The sequence below is a fragment of the Felis catus genome, chromosome A1 (assembly GCF_018350175.1).
Source record: "Felis catus isolate Fca126 chromosome A1, F.catus_Fca126_mat1.0, whole genome shotgun sequence".
Taxonomy (NCBI): Eukaryota; Metazoa; Chordata; class Mammalia; order Carnivora; family Felidae; genus Felis; species Felis catus.
Window position 1 is genome coordinate 55,800,822 of NC_058368.1, and position 18,394 is coordinate 55,819,215.

General features: G+C 33.3%; 1 long non-coding RNA gene across 1 annotated transcript in view; it reads left to right on the forward strand.

Annotated features, from left to right (window-relative positions):
• Positions 1–18,394, forward strand: part of LOC123384602 — a 502,068-nt gene that overhangs the window by 246,554 nt on the left and 237,120 nt on the right. Inside the window, exon 2 of the long non-coding RNA XR_006595949.1 lies at positions 18,100–18,190. This is a non-coding gene — a long non-coding RNA (uncharacterized LOC123384602). The remainder of the gene's footprint in view (positions 1–18,099; positions 18,191–18,394) is intronic.

Here is an 18,394-nt window from a genome sequence, read left to right on the forward strand (position 1 = left end):
AAGGAAATTTAATTTTTTTCTTCTGCCTTTGTTTCCCACATCGTGTGGAACAATTGTACTTTATGTGCACTGTGTATGAGAGAATAAATGGTGCAACCAGTGTGGAAACAGGCTGGAATTATTTATAAAATTAAACATGCCCTTAACTTATAATGTAGAAATTTCAGTTACCAGGAATTTACCAAAGAAACTTGTATATGAATATAGCAAATTTACTCATGATTCCTCAATGCTGAAAATGACCCATGATTCCTCAATGCTGAAAATGTATCTTTCTATGAGTGAATAATAAACAGATTGTGATGTTTATTTCAAAAGGGTACTGCTTAGCAATAAAAAGTAATGAACTACTGATATAGCTAGCTTCCTGGAGGACTCTCAAAATAATCATAGTAAAATAGTGAGACACAAAGGAGTGTGTATTCTGTGATTCTATGCATTTGAGTTTCTAGAACAAGAAAAAAATAATCTATAATTACAGAAGTCAAATCAGTTTTGTAGACGGGAGTTAAAAATTGGAGGAATTTTCTGCATTGGAGCATGAGGAAACCTTCTGTGATGTTGGAAATATTCTCTATCTTTACTGGGTAGTGGTTCCAAGAGTACATAAATTTGTGAAAATGACTCAAAATATATATTTACAGTGGTGCAATTTTAATGTAAATTATATTGCAAAATATTGATAAAATATAAATAAAAGCATAAAGCAGATTTTGTGGATTGACTATGCTAAAATTATTCATAGTCTGTTTCTCTCTTGACTTCATCTACCATAGATCTTGAATATATAGACTCACTTAGAATTTCTTCTAGTTGGGGCTTATCTCATGACCCAATTCTCACTAATAAGATGTAAGCTGAAGTCACTATCAATTTCCAGGAAAGTTTATTAAAAGTAGAAACTTACAGGAAAGACTTCTTCAACCCTTCAACATTTAATGCTGCGGCCCTTCCACTTCTGCCTTTTGAATGGGATATAATGACTGAATTGGCAGCAGGCTGTCATGGCCAAGAGAACAAAAAAACATATGCCAGATCAGTGGGGAAGGAAAACAGGAGAAGGACGTGTTTAATCACATCTTTGAGTAGTCAGTAGTCTTACAAGGCTTATCTCTGGACTTAACATAACTAACAAAAGATTCTACTGGTTAAAAGAATTCAACACAGTTGTTTTTTTTGTTTTGTTTTGTATTGTTTGGGGCTGAATGTGTAACTTCCTATATAAGGAATGTAGTCTGTACCTCCCAATCTTACCCCTGACAACTAATATAAGGAAAGAAATAATAATGAGCTTTTAAGAGCTTTTCTATATTCTCCTTTTGTGTATGTATGATAGCTATGTGGTGAATATGTATGTAAAGAGAAAAACAATAGCAACAATAAAAACACAATCATGTTCAAAATGGTCGTTAAAAATAGATTTTAGGGGCACCTGTGTGGCTCAGTTGGTTAAGTGTCCGACTCTTGATTTTGGCTCAAATCATTATTGCATGGTTCCTGAAATCAAGCCCAGTGTCAGCCTCTGTGCTGAGAGTGTGGAGTCTGCTTGCCTCTCTACTCAGTGCTCTTTCTCAAAATAAATAAATAAACTTTAAAAAAGATTTTAAATGGTTTAGAATTAGGCAACGCTCATTAAAGATTTTAAAGAACTATTTGCCAAGAAAGGTAGGGTGATCTTATGGGACTTCTGTTCAGATTAAGTTATCTATAAATCAATTATCCAAATACTATGCATTGGTAACAAAATCTGTCAAAGAAAAATTGCACCAGACAAGTTGCACAGGCAAGGAAGATTTTATTGAAGCCTACTGCAAGAGTGGAGAGAAACTGAATTAAACTCCAGTGAAACAAAAGGGAATAGAATTTTTAAGGGCTGCAGTGATAAAGAATATTAGACACGTGTTTGCTAATTTGCATAGAGACTGGAAGATTAATCCACTTTTTTCCTCAGTGATTGCACTGAAAACAGATAGCTTCTAGGTCCTTGACAAAGGTGTTTCTGTGGTTGAGAGATTTACATCATAAAGGGGCAGGGAAATAATTTACAATTGCAAATTTTCTAAGGTAAATGCTTTAAGGAAACATGGTCTGGGGACTAGAATCCTTAAGAACAAAAACAAACAGAAAACACTTTTCTAAAGGCTCATCAAACTAAAGGGAGCCTTGAAGCTGTCTAGCTTAAATTCAACTCAATTTATGAGTTGGAGATAGCTCACAATTTGGTCATCTGCTTCTACACTCTAGATGAAATGGGGATGAGAGAAGACTAAGAGGTCTTCATTTAATCATGACCAGAATATGCTTCTTACCAGCGATAAAGTATAGATATTTCAGCCTGGCCAGTCATTTGTGATTTCCAGCAAACCTAGGGAATAAAATTGTATTTTAACGGAAAGACAGCTGAACCTCTCTCCTCTCTGAATAGTTGATAACTAAAATTCCACTTTCAAGCCTTTGTTGTATATTGTGTACTTGATACAAATATTTAAAAGGAATAGGAAAAATAGAGCATATACAAAGTACTTTGTCACTGAAGAAAGAATTAAAAGAAGTATTAGTATGTACAAGGTGGAGGACCAGAAAAGGGCACAAAACACATATGATGATGTTTACATTATGTTAAATTTTTCGTGTGTCCCATTTACATGATATAGTGTTTCACTATTGTATGGCAGAACTTTGAAATATGTCCATTCTGAGTCATATGATATTGGTTTGAAATCATCTGAATTTCTTTCAGAGTTAGCAAAATTCAATCTCTTGTGCCTCACCTACACTCACCTTCATTTTCCAGATGTTCTGTCTTCTTGGTGCTGCATTAGTCTTGAAGATGATAAAAATTTTACACTAAATTGATCTCAGAGTATTAACACTTGGGTTTATTGTTTGGCTCAATTTGTTTGAACTCCACAGGCACTAGAAGTCTTTTATTTGCCAGAAATACAACCACACTATCCATAAATAACAAAATAAAGTATTTAGGATTTTGTTAATGTGGGGAGAGATTATGTTATGAGGGCTAAGAGCATGCATTCTTGAATCAGGCCAACTGAATTTGAATACTTGGCCAACCACTTTCTATAATTTTTTTAATGTTTGTTTATTTTTGAGAGACAGAGACAGAGACAGAGTATGAGTGGGAGAGGGGCAGAGAGATACATGGTAGCACAGAGCCTGACACAGGGCTTGAACCCATGAACCATGAGATCATGACCCGAGCTGAAGTTGGACACTTAACCAACTGAGCCACCTAGGTGCCCCTTGGCCAACTACTTTATAGAGAGCGACTGTGGATAAGTTAAACTCTATGCATCAGTTTCCTCTTTGTAAATAGAAAAATAAAAATCACATGTGCCGTATCAAGTTGTTGTGAGCATTAAATGAGCCTGAGACATATTATGCAATATATATTGTTTATTGTTAATATTGTCAATGCTATTGTTACAAAATCAGTACCCCATGACTAAGAAACAATCCTGGTGTACAGGGAAGAGTATAATTCTCAAGGACATTCTAACCATTTGTTTTCTTTTGCCCAAGGAAAAGATGTATAGTGAAGGCTGCTTTACATGTTTCTTATTATAAACAGTGGAATAGTGCTGAACTAGCAGCTTTTGGAGGCTGGCCTGAATTAGTAGGCTCAGCAAAAATATACAAGGTATTCTTCTCTCCAGGAATCTCATTATTCTGAACACTGCATAGCCAGCTGTTGGTTTGTTTGTTTGTTTTGGTATGGTATGTGGCTAATGAGATGTATACAAATTAAAATAAATAGAAAATACATAATCTTTACCTTCATCTGTCTTTTGAGTTTTAAATGACCCCAAAAATGTTTGTCCAGGGTCAGGAGATATGGTAAGTTGTGTGAATACGTTATATAATACCTACTGCAGTTAATTATGGATCACTCTTTTCTAAAAATCATCATACAAAGCTGTTGATTCATGTTTTCTATTCTCTGCATTTCTTCAATGGACAGCTCCTTAACCTCCTCACTAACCAGGAGCACAGTAGGTATCTAGTAGTTATTTTCACAATTTTGTGAATAATTTTAGAGGTGGTAGCATTGAGACATTATAAATAATGATAGCCTATATTTTATTGATCTACCTGAAAATCTTTCCCCTAGAAGATTTCAGATAAATAGTAAGAGTTGGAAAAGCTTCTCCTATGTTGAAGGTTATATTGACATCTCTGTTTTCTAGATTTGTTTTCTATTAATATTTATTCATCATTAAAACATTCCATTGGAAACAAAGACACCCCCAAAGTATTATAGTTATTGCAGACTAACTATAATTTTAAAAATGCAGACTATCTCATTGCCCTCTAAATTTGGCAACCACAGCATAATTTAAAATGTATTGATTTGTTACTGATATGAGATCTCTTTACTACTGTGGGGTTTTCATATGCTGAATGCAAACTAGTAGAGTTTTAAGAGATGAATAACAATACAGAGAGCAAACCTGCTTCTTTTTGTTTTCAATTTTACTCAATTTAGTTTGGTTGGTAAAAAATAGCTATTTTAAAAATCCTGTTTATTTACCTATTTGTTGTAGAATGGAAACTGGAATTTCTATAAGTTCTATGTTTTTCTATTTAAGTGGTTATTTTTGTTTTGCTTTTTTTTACGTGTAATAACATTTTTTTAAGTAGACTAATTTAAAGCAAGAGTAAAACAAATAGCTTTATCATAAATATGTACATAACATTAAGAGAAGTATATTATTTATGTACAATATCAAGATAGTTGTCCTTACTGTACAATTGATTTTTTTCGAAGCTGTTATTGTAAAGGCAGTTATTTAACCTTCTCTGTTAACTTCTAATCAGGACTGTAAATGTTTTCTGGAGAAGAAAAGGAAGAGCCCCTAAAACCATTCATTGTATTTGATAACTTTACTTCATTGAGTCACTTCACAGAGTGTCATTTCTGAATAGTGTCTTTTATAAATCTGAATTAGTGTTTTTGAGTTCCTATTAAAGTCTACCCAGCAGGATATAATTTTAAGTTAAAATTTTAAGGAGAGAGAAAAATATTCTTGTCAGCCAAATCCATTCCATAAACAACTTATAGGAATCTGGTACAAAATGTTTTTGTTATTTTCAGACTATATAGTTTTCCTTCTTGAAAACTTTTTTTTAAGGTTTATAGGCACTATATTTGCAGTGAGTTAAGCATATGGCTCTTTCCATAGGCTTCTACTCATAAGTTCAACCAATACTTCTATCTTAATGAAAGAAGACGTTAGTTGAAAGAAGGTTTATGCACAGTGTAGTTTCAAAGAGTTAAGTATATGGTAACTTATGCTTCCACACATGTTAGCAAACACTTCTGTCTTCATTTTTACAGGAGTAGAATTTAGTGATTCATCACTTAAATATAATGCCCATTGCTCATCACCAGTGCCCTCCTTCATATCCATCAACCATTTAACCCATCCCCTACCACTCCCCTCCAGCAACTGTCAATTTGTTCTCTATAGTTAACAGTCTGTCCTAGGGTTTGTCTGTGTCTTTCCTTACTCCTGTTTTTATCTGTTTCATTTTTAAATTTTTTATATGAGTGAAATCACATGGTATTTGTCTTTCTCTGACTTATTTCACTTAGCATAACACACTCAAGCTCCATCTATATCATTGCAAATGGCAAGATTTCATTCTTTTTGATGGCTGAGTAATACTCCATTACACACACACACACACACACACACACACACACACACACACACACACCAGTTGTTCTTTATTCATTCATCAGTCAATAGACATATGGGCTCTTTCCATAATATGGCTGTTTTTTATAGTGCTGCTATAAACATCAAGGTGCATGTGTCTCTTCAAATCAGCATTTTTGCATCCTTTGGATAAATACCTAGTAGTGCAATTGCTGAGTTTTAAGGTAGTTCTGTTTTAACTTTTTAAGGAATGTCCATACTGTTTTCCAGAGTGGCTGCATAAGTTTGCATTCCCACCAACAGGGTACTCACATACTCACCAACATCTGTTGTTTCCTGAGTTGCTAATTCTAGCCATTCTGATAGGTGTGAGGTGATATTTCATCCTGGTTTTGATTTGCATTTCCCTGGTGATGAGTGATGTTGAGCATCTTTTCCTGTGTCTGTTATCCATTTGGATGTCTTCTTTGGAAAGATGTCTGTTCATGGCTTCTGCCCATTTCTTAACTAGATTATTTGTTTTTGGGTGTTGAGTTTGATAAAACCTTTATAGATTTTGAATACTAACCCTTCATCAGGTATGTCATTTGCAAATATCATCTCCCATTCCATTGGGAGATGTCATTTGCAAATATCATCTCCCATTCCATTAGTTAATTATTGATTGTTTCCTTCACTGTGCAGAAGATTTTTATCTTGAGGAAGTCAGAACAGTTTATTTTTGTTTTTGTTTCCCTTGCCTCAGGAGACATATATATCTAGTAAGACGTTGAGACAGCTGTTGTCAAAGAGGTTGCTGCCTATGTTCTCCTCTAGGATTTTGATGGTTTCCTTTCTCACATTTAGATCCTTCATCCATTTGGAATTTATTTTTGTATATAGTGTAAGAAAGTGGTCCAGTTTCATTCTTTTGCATGTTGCTGTCCAGTCTTCCAACACCATTTGTTGAAGAGACTATCTTTTTTCCATTGAAAATTCTTTCATCCTTTGTTGAGGATTAGTTGGCCATGTGGTTTTGAGTCCATTTCTGTGTTTTATATTCTGTTTTATTTTCTACTTGTCTGTTTTTGCACCAGTACCACACTATCTTGATGACTACAGCTTTATAATATAGCTTGAAATCCAGAATTGTGATGCCTCCAGCTTTGCTTTCTTCCTCCTGAAATGTAATAAAATTTTAATTTTAAAATAGTTTTAGGTTTACAGCCAAGTTGAAGTATTACAGAGAGTTCCTATATACACATGGTCAGATTTCCCTATTATTACTCTGGTACATTTATCATAAATGGCGAACTAATAACGATGTGTTATTGTTATCTACAGTTCAAATTTTATTTGGATCTAAGTTTTTACTTAATGTTTGAGAATATGATCCAGCGTACCACATTGCATTTAATGGTTATTTTTCCTGAGGATTCTTTAGACTGTGGAAGTTTCTCAGACTTCCCCTTACTTTTGATAATCTTGACCATTTTCAGGAATACTGTTATGTATTTTGTAGAATGTCTTTAAGTTTGGGCTGATCTGAAATTTTTTTCTCATGATTATGTAATGGCTATGGATTTTGTAGATGAAGACCCCATAGGTTAAGTGCCATTCTCATCAATTTGTATCAAGGGTATAGGATATGCTATCAGCATTACTTATCACAGCTGTATTGACCTTTATTACCTCACTATGGTAGTGTTTGTCAGGTTACTCAACTATAAAACTATTACTCTTTTAGAAGAAAGTCACTTTGCTCATTTGATAGTTAAGGGATAAGAGTTATATGTCACCTCCTGGAAGGGTAGTATCTTCAAAAAGGTTTTGGAATTTTTCTATGCAGGAAATTTATCATCTGTTCCTTATTTATTTATTTATTTATTTATTTATTTATTTATTTATTTTCATTTATTTATTTTTTTATTTATTTTTTTATTTATTTTTGGGACAGAGAGAGACAGAGCATGAACGGGGGAGGGGCAGAGAGAGAGGGAGACACAGAATCGGAAACAGGCTCCAGGCTCTGAGCCATCAGCCCAGAGCCCCACGCCGGGCTCGAACTCACCAACCGCGAGATCTCGACCTGGCTGAAGTCGGGACGCTTAACCGACTGCGCCACCCAGGCGCCCCTGTTCCTTATTTATTCATTTATTCAATTATTCATTCATGTCAGTATGGACTAAAGAGCGTATATCTTATATTTGGGGCTGTAATTCAATATTATATAATTTTCTTTGTTGCTGTGATTGTTACAGCTTGGCACTTTCAGTTCTTGTGTCTCTTTGTTATAACTCCATTGTTATTATATTGTCTTTGTTTTGTTACTGTTCCTTACTTTCTGGCACTATGAGATGCTCCAAGCTCATCTTTTATACCTCTTACCTTAGCACAAGATTCAGCCATTTTTCCAAGGAGTCTATATTTCTTTTATTGAAGAATGTCATTAGAAACCCAAATCTTGGAATTCAGCGTATTATTGTTTTTGAGGTGTCAGTGTTTTTAGATTCTTTAGTGGGTAGAGTTGGGAAAGATTTGTGTATTCTAACTTATCTATCCATATATCTGTACTTTGAGCTAAGTATGAGTTCATGCTGAGGTTTCCAAATTTTATGTAGCATGACATGTCTTATTCTAGCTGTTTCCATTTGCTTGTTTTTATAAACTCCTCTTTGAACAGTGAGGAATTTGATCCCACCCTCTACTATGTATATATATGTATGTATATATATGTATACGTATATATATGTACATATATATGTACATATATATACATATATATACATATATATGTACATATATATACGTACCTATACACACACACACACATATATATATATATATATATATATATATATATGTTTTTTTATTGTTGTTTTACTCTGTTTTTGCTTTCTTATCCCATAACTTTCTCAATTTAATTGTGGGTACATGGAGATGATCAGGACTTGGTGAGACAACCATCTCTGGAGTTTCCCTTTCCTGAGCAATGTTGTTCAATTGAAAGTTTTGACTTTGCAGACACCTATTTAGGAACACCTTATTTAAATCAGATACTTTCACAGTAGAAATTATGTTCATTTACGTTTTTCTACAGTGAGTTATAATCCTAAGTGATTGCTCAAATGGCTTTTCAGTTTCATCTTTTCCTTTGGTGATGAAGATGTAGTTACCTCTTCCAATGCTGTAAGTTCCCAAATTCCTGGACATTTTTCTCAACTTTCCTTCTCTTCTATTTGTAAATCAGCAATTTCTTGCTTTTCCTTTTTTGTGTGATGACTGAATAATAATAATAATAATAATAATAATAATAACCATAAACCATAATAACCAACATATTTACTAATATTCTATTTTTAAACTTCTTTGTAGAGATACAATTTCATTGGACATACGAACTGACTTCCAAGAAATCACACAAAAGTTTATTTGATGTTTCTCTACCACCTATTTAAATGTTCTTCTACCCTTCCATATCTGTTTCTTCAACATCTGTCACTCAGAAGTAGTATCTTAAAAATATAGATTTTCAAAGTCAAAAGAAAGATTCCTTTGGAGTAACATATTTATTAGTAACTTTGTTTTCCAGTTTTATTTCTGTGAATCCATCCTCAACATGCTATAATCATAAGAGATTAATTTTATACAGAACTGGGGAATGAGAAAGCCAACTAACCTCCTATGTAGAGCACATGACTTAAAGCAGAAAATTAAAAGGCTCACATTAAGAATACATCAAGAGAAACAATATTGTCAAAAGAACTAGATTTTCCTCAGGCCAAAAGTAGGAAGAAAACATTGAGAGAAGTGGTTAAGTATAAAGAGTGGATGTTCCAATACATGAACCTCAGTTTCAAATGGACAAAAATGTGAGCAAATCTATGTAAACAGGAACAGGTTGAGAGATAGGTTCTGATTAGAGTTTGTGCAGAGAAGCAAAAAAGTAAGTAACCCCATAGTGCATGGTGATGGATAATCTGACACACTTGAGTCCTAATGGTGACTCAGGTAAATAAAGATATGATACATTTTGAGCTAAACTATACCAGGAGTCAAGCTCAAACATATTTGTTAGATGAATAAATCTGGGGTAAAATTTAGATAAGAACATCAATGACAATAACATTACATGGAAACAAAGAAACATTGAACTTACTGTCAGGAAATTTGAGACTGTCAGGAAAACTGAGATCAGATCTCAGAAGTGTGGTTTCCAGACTTTCTAACCCATAGTGAGAGACAATACTGGAACTTTTCACAATCTGAAAATGGGCAGAAAGAATTAGATTGTTACCTAGCTTCTTTTTGTTGTAAAAATTAAATAATTTCAATACTTGGCTCTCTATCAGTCATTCACAAGTGAATGACTTTTCTTCGTTTTATATTTGTTATGTTTATGAAGTAAAGTAAGAAAGAACTGCAAAATTGGCATCTTTTCCAATCTTCAATTTGCTGCTGTGCAATCCCCAGTCTAGCATGATGTTGTATACTACTAGCAGCAATTAACTTTGTACTAACCAACCCTACTGTTAGTTTGGCATGGAGCTACTCACCTACAGTGCTTCTAATTATTGATGCATTTTCTCTTTTTTTTCAAAATGTCAGACAGTGTTTATGTGTAATCATCTGGTTTACCACCTGTGGCTATTCTGTCCACTAGTACAAATATGGACAGTCGCAAATTTCTCTCATTTCATTTGAGCCTGTGAGTCTCATGAATTCTTAGAATAAAAACTCTGTCTTTACAATATTTAAACTGTGTTTCCTAATTATCTCAGTGAATTATGCATCTGGTTGTGATTACTAAGCCTCAGAGGATGCTGCCTGATTGGTGATTATATAGCAATTTTATATTTTTCTATTGATTATGTTAATTTCCTTTATATTATATTTGATTATTGTACTGAGTGAAAAATTGGCAACACCTGCCTCTCATATCAGGAAAAATACTTGACAAATATGGTTGACCTAGAGAGCTCATTTTGCATGTAGATTTTGTATAAAACAGTTGTAAAAGATACATGTTTTCATAACAAAATTGTTTTGTCCTTTGACGTTTTTCTTCTATGTAATTTGGTGTATGTATAATTTTAGGTAATGATGCTTAGAGAAGAGGAAAATAATCTGTATAGTGTCAATAAGTAGTTTAGAACTATGTGTCTGTCTCTTTTTTTTTGTATTGTTACTGATAAACAACTGTTAACACTCTTACTTCATTCTTAGTTTTAAATTAGTATGTTCCATTATTTTTCTGTTATCTTTTCACTGACTTTTAAAGTAAATAATTGCAGCATTATCCTTAAAGTAAAACATAACATTTACTTATACTCAATGAGTACTTTTTTTAAATGTTTATTTATTTATTTTGAGAGAGAGAGAGAGAGAGAGAGAGAGAGAATATGAATGAGTGGAGCAGGGGCAGAGAAAGAGGGAGAAAGGAAATCCCAAGCAGGCTCCATACTGTCAACACAGATTCTGATGCAGGGCTAGATCTCATGAACCATGAGATCATGACCTGAGTGGAAATCAAGGGTCAGACGCTTAACCGATCGAGCCACCCAGGTACCCTTCAACAAGTACGTTTCATGTGTTAGTTCATTCATCCATTTTTTTTCCTCTTTAAATACAAAATGTTCATGAAGCTTTTTAAGTTTAATTCATTCTCTTTTTCTGTTGTTTTTTTGTAGTATAAAAGCTTGTGCTTTGGAAACAGAGTGTTTAGTAGACATTCAGGTATTAATGTTTAATAGCTATGTAATCTTGGCAAAGTGACTTAAAACTTCTCTACCTCTCTTTCTTCTATTCAATGAAGATAATAACAATAGTTAATAATAATAAGCTAAATAGAAGAGCTGAACATTGTGTCAGCTACAAGTTTTCTCTAAATAGTGAAATATTAATTATTTGTTTTTCAAGAGTATTTTCAGATAGAAGTACACTAATATATAGCAATCTCTTTCAAATGTTCAGTGACAAAAATGTAAAAGTTTAACTTTATGAGACCAACTGTTGTCACATGTGTGTTTTTGTCTTTGAGCAATACTGAGAACTAAAGATGATTTGTTGGTAGTGTTTCCTTTTCTTCAAATTCCTCCTGGTTTCTGTCACTTTCTTTTTAAGCTCCATTCTTCTGCCCAACTCTGAGACTAAATAATTTAAGGCTTAGGCATGCCCCAGTTTCTAAATGTTTCTCAAAGGAAGCTTCAGGAACAACCTGTATGAAAAAAATCCTTTAATGTTATTTTAGAATAAATCGTGGAGTCTACTCCAGACCTACTGAATTAGAATTTCTATAGAGGATGCCCAGAAATTTGCATTTTTATGAAGTATCACAGATGCTTCTTAGGCACAGTGAATTTTGAGAATCGCTATTCTATGGAAAAATAATTTATGAAGAGAAAATATGAAGTACTTAGTCGCATGGTTTTGGATGTTGTGTTATCACCCTTGTTACTTATCTCATCTTGATCTTGTGGTCAATTTCCAATATATACTCTTTACTCAGTGTCTCAGACCTAGTTTCCAGATTATATCCCAGATCTGATAAACAGAATGTTTTGTAAAAGTTAGTTTGAATCATATATTTCATTCTTGCTTTTTCTGCTCGTCTAAGATGGGAAACCAGCTTACTCTGTCTCCATTACTACTAAGATTACTTTTGTTCTTATGCTCTTTTTCTTCTTCTTTTTTTTTTTTTTGAAAGAGGGGAAGAGCACATGTATGAGGTGGGGAGGGGCAGAGAGAGAGAAATCCCTAGCCGACTCTGCACTGTCAGCTCAAATCCTGACTTAGCGCTCAACTGTAAGATCATGACCTGAGCTTAAATAAGAGTCAGACACTAACCGACTGAGCCACCCAAGTGCCTCTCTTATGCTCTTCTTTTTTGCAAGATTTCTCTGACTCTATTTGGGTACTATCTGTAGATTCCCTATCATTTACTAAATCCTTTGTTGGGGAATATACTGATCTAATTTTATGATTAAAAAAAAATCTAGAGGCTGAAGCTGGATGGCTCAGGTCATGATCTAATGCCTCATGAGTTTGAGCGTGTGTCAGACTCTGTGCTGACAGCTCAGAGCCTGGAGCCCACTTCAAATTCTGTGTCTCCCTCTTTCTATGTTCCTCCCCACTCACACACTCTCTCTCTCTCTCTCTCTCTCAAAAATAAATAAACATTAAAAAAATCTAAATCAAATATTTTTTCTAACAACCTTATATTTATACATTATATTACCTCCAAATATAACATGATCTTCAGCAACGCACTATTGTCAACTATAGTCATTAGTTATACAATTTTTCCTCAGAATTTTCACTTATTCATCTTAAAACTGAAGTTCTGTTTCTTTTCCCCAACACCTCCTCATTTCTCCCAACTCTCGACCCTCGTAAACAGCATTATACTCTGTTTCTGTGAGTTTGGCTTATTTAGATTCCACAAATAAATGAAGTCATACAGTGTTTGTCTTTCTCTGTCTGATTAGTTTCACTTAGCATAATGCCTTCAAGGTCCATCCATGTTGCAAAGGCAAGATTTCCTTGTTTCTAATGGCCGCGTAGTATTATATGTAAATATATATAATTTTATATATATATATAATTTTATAAATATATATAATTATATATATATATAAAATAAGTAATACTATTAGTATACATGGAGATTCCTCCATATATATAATTAATTTCTGGATTGTATTGTAGTTCTATTTATGAGGAGCCTCCATAGTGTTTTCCAAAGTGGAGTTACAGTTTACATTCCCACCAACAGGATGAAAGTGTTCCCTTTTCTCCATATCCTTGCCAACATGTCTTATCTCTTATCTCTTTGACAATAGACATTCTAACATGTGTGAAGTGGTATCTCATTGTGGTTTTGATTTGCATTTCTCTGATGATTACTGATGCTGAGCACCTTTTAATGTACCTGTTAGTTATTTGTATATCTTTGTTGGAAAAATGTTTAGGCTTTTGCCAATATTAATCCCTTATTAGATGATACATGGTTTGCAAATATGTTCTGCTGTTCCATAAATTGCCGTTTCATATTGTTGATGATTTCCTTTGCTCTTTAGAAGCTTTACAGTTTGATGTAATCCCAATTGTTTATTTTTGCTTATGTTGCTTTGGATTTTGTTGTCTAGACCAAAAACTCATTGCCAAGACCAACAGCAAGGAGCTTATTACCTCCTATGTTTTCTTCTAGGAGTTTTGTAGTCTCAGGTCTTATGTTCAAGTCTTTAATATTTTGAGTTGATTTTTGTGTATGGTATAAGACAGGAGTCTTTTTGCATGTTGATATCCAATTTCCCAGCACCAATTATTGAACAGACTTTTTTTTTCATCATTGAATATTTTTGGTTTATTTTTTGCAAATTAATTGACCATATTTGTAATTCTAGCCTCTAGAAATTTCTAGTCTTTTAATTCTGTTGTATTAGTCTTATTTACCTATTTGTTTATTTGTAGCCTCTGAGTTCTGTTGCATTAATCTATGTGTTTGCTTTTATGCCAGAACTAAAGCTTTGTGATACAGTTTAAAGTAAGAAAGTGTGATGTCTCTGGGTTTGTTTTTTTTTTTTTCTCTAGGTTGTTTTGGCTAGTTGGAGTCTTTTGAGGTTCCATACAAATTTTAGGATTATTTTGCTTTCTGTGAAAAATGCCATTGGAATTTTTATAGGAATTACATTGAATGTATAGATTGCTTTGGGTAGTATGGACATTTTAACAATATAAATTTTTCAAATCCATGAGCATGGAATAACTTTTTAAAATTTTTTGTCTTTTTCAATTTCTTTTATCAATGTTTTATACTTTTCAGTGCACAGATCTTTCACCTCTTTGGTAAAATTTATTTCTTAGCGTTTTATTTTTTATTTTTTGATGCTATTGTGAATGGGATTATTTTCTTAATTTCTCTTTCTGATAGTTTATTGTTAGTGTATAAAAATGCAACTGGTTGTGTATCCTGCAATTTTACTGAATTTACAAGTTCTAACAGGCTTTTGATGGAATCTTTAAGATTTTCTGTCTATAAAAATCACAACATCTCCAAACAGAGACAATTTTACCTTTTTCTTTCCCATGGCATGCCTTTTATTCCTTTCTCTTGCATAATTGCTCTGGTTAAAACTTCCAGTACCATGTTTATTTAATAAAAGTAGCAAGTCTAAGCTTCTTTGTCTTGTTTTTGATCTTTGAGGAAATTTTTTCAGCCGTTCACCATGTTAGATGTGGGCTTGTCGTATGTAGGTGTTTATTATGTTGAGGTACATTCATTCTGTACCCAATTTGTTGAGAGTTTTAATCATAAGAGAATGTTGAATTTTCTCAAATGCTTTTTCTACATCTATCAATATTATCATATGATTTTCATCGTTTATTTTGTTAATATGATGTATCACGTATATTGATTTGTGTATGGGACTATCCTTGCATCCCCAGAAAATAATCTACCAAATATTTAAGAAGAAATTATAGCAATTTTCTACGATCTCTTTCAAAGTATAAAAAAGCAAAGGGAATACATTTTAACTCATTCTATGATGCCAGCATCACCTGCATACTAAAACCAGACAATTTTATAAGAAAACTATAGACCAATATGTCTATGTACACAGATGGATTTTTTTCACCAAAATTATAGAAAATTGAATCCAGCAATGTATGAAAAGAACACTATTACCAAGAGGGGTTTAGCCCCAAGTGTACAAGACTGGTTCAACATTAGAAAATCAATTAATTTAATCCATTATATTAACAAACTAAAAGAGAAAAATCTGAAGTTTTGACAAAACCTAATACTCAGTTCATGATAAAAACTCCCAGTAAACTGGAAATAGAGGGGAACTTTTTCAACTTGATAATTAATATCTTCAAAAAAACACAGATAAAAGCATACTCAATGGTGAGAAAATGGAAGCATTCCCTCTAAGATCAGGCATTACACAAGGATATTCGCTTCCACAACTTCATTTCAAAGTCATACTGGATAGGGCGCCTGGGTGCCTCAGTCGGTTGAGCCTCCGACTTCGGCTCAGGTCATGATCTCACTGTTCCTGAGTTCAAGCCCTGCATTGGGCTCTGTGCTCAGAGCCTGGAGCCTGCTTCAGATTCTGTGTCCCCCTCTCTCTCTGCACCACCCTTGCTTGTGCTCTGTCTCTCTCTGTCTTTCAAAAATGAATAAACATAAAAAAATCCAAAATCATACTGGAAATTCTTTTTACCAAGAGGAAATAAAAGTTATACAGATTAGAAAGAAAGAAATAAAACTGCTGTTGTTTACAAATAACCTAATTGTCTATGAAGATATTCTGAAAGATTTGGAAAAAACAAAACAAACAAAAAAACCCCACAAAAAACCACCCCGGAACTAATAAGGGATTGTACTAAATTTCCAGGATAGAAGGTTAATGTAAAAAATCAACCACTCTTCTATATACTAGCAATGAATAGGTGGAATTAGAAATTAAAAACATAATTTACATTTTAGCACCTCAAAATTACATTTAGCACCATTTACATTAGCACCTCAAAAATTAACATATCTAACAAAATGTATACAACTTGTATTTGAGAAAAAAAATGACAAAATTCTGATGAACAAAATCAAAGGAGCACTAAATAAAAGGATAAATTTTCCATGTTTATGGATTGGAATACTCAATATTGCCTCTCTGGAAAATATATCAACCGCTTGAGAAACACTTGAGGTATTTGCTGATAATAATGAACATATTATAAACTCATATGAAGTATAGTACCAATTGCTTTCATTTAAGAACCAGATTCGACTAATAATTTACTACCTATTATGTGCCAGGGACTGTGTTAGGTGATGGAAATATAGCAATGAAAAAAAGAAAAAAATCCTACTCTCCATCAGTAAATATACCAATGTTCAAAGGAGAGAAAGACTTTAAACAAATAACTGTATAAAACTTAACAACATCAGCCAATGTTAAGTTTTACAAAGAATGATACAAATAATTATGAAAAATGTGAAAAAGGCAGTGTATTTTATATAGGGTAGTCATGGAAGGACCTCAGTTACTGGAACTATTTAAACTTTTAACTATTTAGGGGCGCCTGGGTGGTTCAGTCGGTTAAGAGTCTGACTCTTGATTTTGGCTCAGGTCATGATCTCATGGTGTGTGAGTTCAAGCCCTGCATCGGGCTCCGTGCTGACAGTGCAGAACCTGCTTGGGATTCTATCTCTCTCCCTCCCTCTCTTCCCCTCCCCCACTCACTCTCTCTGTCTCTCTGTCTCTCAAAAATAAATAAATAAAACTTAAAAAAATTAAAAAAAATAAATTTTTAACTAACTTTTGAACTTGTGAGTATCTGGGGAAAAGAGCATCACAGAGTGAATAGCAATTTTTTAGTTCTTAAGGCAAGGGTGTGCTAGACATGTCCAAGGAATAAAGAGGAGGCCAATAAAATTGAACATAGTAAACAAAATGGAGAGAGGGAAGTGTTGATACTGTAACCATAGCCAAGGACTGTATCAGAAGTGACAATATAGGCCATAATAATTTCTTTGAGGTTCTACTGCTTGAGATGAGGAGTATAGTCAGAGTCTCTATGCAGCTGCTTTGAGTTGCAGTTTTAAAGGATGTTTCGGGGCCCCTCAGTGGCTCAGTTGATTAAACCTCTGACTCTTGATTTTAGCTCAGGTCATGATATCACAGTTGGTGGAATAGAGCTTGCTTGAGATTCTCTTTCTCCCTCTCTCTGCCTTTCCCCCAACTTGTACTGTCTCTCTCTCTCTCTCTCTCTCAAAATAAGTAAATAAACTTTAATAAACAAATAAATATTAAAAAATAAAAATACAGGATGTCTCTGGTTGTAGTATGGAAAAAGTATAAGTGCAAAGTGATCACTTATGAGATTGTTGAACAATATATGGAAAGTATTATGAAGTCAGAATATAGGTGAGGGAGGTGAAAATAATTTGCTTTTTGATACATTATAAAGAAGAGCTAATTTATTAGGGGATTAGAATTGGTGTATGGCAGAAAGAAGTCAAAATGTTACTACCAAAGTTTCTGACCTGAGTAACTGAAATAATAATAATAATACTAATAACAATAATAACAACTATTATTACTATTATTGTTAATTAGATGGGAAATAGGGAAGGAAGCAAAAGGTATGAAAATGATATGTAAGTAACAAGAAATAGTCTTTGGAAATATTAATTTTGTTATGCTTATTAGATATCATGGTGGAAATGTTTGTTGAGTAGGCAGTGTAAATATTCACATTTTTAATTTATGGATTTTTTCATATATATATTATACTGCTTCTTTGGAGAATTATTTTTTGATTTAATGTAAAATAAGAAGATCTTATTTAGACATGATCTTGACTAACCAGAGTGCATATTTTCTTATTTTGGACATAAATGACAGCATATTTTATGACTATTTTCTAGGTTACCAGAATTATGCTTGTGTAACATTCAGCGCTTACCATGAGAATATACACTGAAGAAATGGACAGTGTGATGTTTTTATGCAACTAAGGTAAGGGGGGAAAATGGAATATTGCTCTTTCATAAACTAATTCCTCTATGATCAATATTAGCTGAAAAAATGTGTTTTACCTCAAAATCCAAACATATATTTTAAATTTATTTTAAATATATTTATTTCATCTTAAATTTATTTTAAATAGAAAAAATGGGAAAATAGTATGTTTCTCAGGAATAAATCAGTGACTGGTATTGA